The sequence below is a fragment of the Schistocerca nitens genome, chromosome 4 (genome assembly GCF_023898315.1).
Source record: "Schistocerca nitens isolate TAMUIC-IGC-003100 chromosome 4, iqSchNite1.1, whole genome shotgun sequence".
Taxonomy (NCBI): domain Eukaryota; kingdom Metazoa; phylum Arthropoda; class Insecta; order Orthoptera; family Acrididae; genus Schistocerca; species Schistocerca nitens.
In genome coordinates this window covers 687,950,290-687,953,142 of record NC_064617.1, presented here as the reverse complement: position 1 = coordinate 687,953,142, position 2,853 = coordinate 687,950,290, and positions in this window count along the sequence as shown.

Below are 2,853 nucleotides of genomic sequence, written 5' to 3'. Positions count from 1 at the left end.
CAAGTTGTGCCACAAACTTCTCTTCTCCCCAATCCTATTCAATACTTCCTCATTAGTTATGTGATCTACCCATCTAATCTTCAGCATTCTTCTGTAGCACCACATTTCAAAAGCTTCTATTCTCTTCTTGTCCAAACTATTTATCGTCCATGTTTCACTTCCATACATGGCTACACTCCATACAAATACTTTCAAAAATGACTTCCTGACACTTAAATCTATACTCGATGTTAACAAATTTCTCTTCTTCAGAAACGCTTTCCTTGCCATTGCCAGTCTACATTTTATATCCTCCCTAGTTCGGTTATTTTGCTCCCCAAATAGCAAAACTCCTTAACTACTTTAGGCATCTCATTTCCTAATCTAATTCCCTCAGCATCACCCGACTTAATTCGACTACATTCCATTATCCTTGTTTTGCTTTTGTTGATGTTCATCTTATACCCTCCTTTCAAGATACTGTCCATTCCGTTCAACTGCTCTTCCAAGTCCTTTGCTGTCTCTGACAGAATTACAATGTCATCGGCGAACCTCAAAGTTTTTATTTCTTCTCCATGGATTTTAATACCTACTCCGAATTTTTCTTTTGTTTCCTTTATTGCTTGCTCAATATACAGATTGAATAACATCGGGGAGAGGCTACAACCCTGTCTCACTCCCTTCCCAACCACTGCTTCCCTTTCATGACCCTCGACTCTTATAACTGCCACCTGGTTTCTGTACAAATTGTAAATAGCCTTTCGCTCCCTATATTTTACCCCTGCCACCTTCAGAATTTGAAAAAGAGTATTCCAGTTAACATTGTCAAAATCTTTCTCTAAGTCTACAAATGCTAGAAACGTAGGTTTGCCCTTCCTTAATCTAGCTTCTAAGATAAGACGTAGGGTCAGTATTGCCTCACTTGTTCCAACATTTCTACGGAATCCAGACTGATCTTCCCCGAGGTCGGCTTCTACTAGTTTTTCCATTCGTCTGTAAAGAATTCACGTTAGTATTTTGCAGCTGTGACTTATTAAACTGATAGTTCGGTAATTTTCACATCTGTCAACACCTGCTTTCTTTGGGATTGGAATTATTCTACCATATGTACTGTTTATTCAAAGTATGCTTGGTCACAGTGGCAGGGAATCTGGTAGGTGCCTGGTTTTCAAAGGCCTAGATCATCCTTTACTGAACTTAGTAGTATGAAGGTCTTTGGGGCAGGTGAAACACACATTTAACATTGTGTCACTCCACGTTTCTGTGAATATTTCTAGAGGTATTGCCAGCAAATGGTATACACCCTGGTGGTCTGTGCTACTCTTTTCTTTCTTGCTGTTATCTAGGTACAATCTGTATCAATACAAGCATTAGCTGCTTACTGCAATATATATTTTTTCAAAATGTTGTCTCGAAGTGCCTGAGCTCAGTTTGAAGGCTGTCTTCATTACAGGTGGATCACACCCTGTGAACTACTTTGTATAAAATACCTTCACACTGCGGTTTTGGTGACTGCTGGAGACATGTAAATATAGATCACTGTAATGTAGGCTTTCTGTAAACACTGTGTCCCAGTTTGTCATCTGGTTCCAGTTCATTGGAATGTCAAGAAACAAGAGTTTCTGTTCCACTTCCATAATAAACTATGTGGTAGGGTGAAGTGAGTTGAGATGATGGAGAAATTCACCTAAGCTATCTCACCCATGTGGCCAAATGACAAACGTGTCATCCAAGTCGTGATAGGAAAAACTTGGTTGTAGTTGTGCTTGCTCCAGGGCTTCATCCTCAAAATCTTCCTGAACAAGATCATCACAACTGGTGACAGAGGGCACTGCTGTTGGTAATATTCCCATCAAACAGAATATAATCTGAGGTAAACACAGTCAGCATCACCATGGTATGCCCCCATCACCATTTGTGGTGAATTTGTCGACAGAAGATTTTGAGAAGATGATCCTGGAGCAATCACAATGAAAACCAACTTGTTTCTACTTTTACATCACTTACATTTCACTATTTGGCCACATGGATGGGACAGCTCAGTTGAATTTCTCCATCACTTGAACTCGCTTCACACCAACATATAGTTTCCTACTGAGGTGCAACAGGATGGTGCACTCCTGTTTTTTGACATCTCAGTGAACTGGAACCAGATGACAATAGGCCGGCCGGAGTGGCCGCGCGGTTAAAGGCGCTTCAGTCTGGAACCGCGAGACCGCTACGGTCGCAGGTTCGAATCCTGCCTGGGGCATGGATGTGTGTGATGTCCTTAGGTTAGTTAGGTTTAAGTAGTTCTAAGTTCTAGGGGACTTATGACCACAGCAGTTGAGTCCCATAGTGCTCAGAGCCATTTGAACCAGATGACAATCTGGGGTACAATATCTGCAGAAAGCCTGCACTAGAGTGATCTATATGTGCCTCCAGCAATCACCACAGTACCCAGTATGATGGCATTTTATACACAATGGTTCATGGGTGTGATCCACCAATGATCAAGACAGCCTTCAAACTGAGCTCAAGCACTTGGAGATAACATTTTGAAGAAATAGGTATAGCCACAAGCAGCCAATACTTGCATTTAGACAGACTGTACCTAGACAACAACAGGAAGAGACAGAGTAGTACAAATCACTAGTGTGTATCCCACTTGTCAGCAATACTTCCAGAAAGTCAGCAGAACCTTGGAGTGACACAGTGTTAAATATGTATTTTGCCCACACCCAAGACATTGACACTACTACGTTCAGTAACCAGGTTTTTTATTTATTTATTTATTTATTTGGTCCTGTTGATTACATATTATACAGCCAGTGTACAAGTAATATATGACAAGTCAATTGATGCAATTACAGTAGTACATTAACATTTATACAT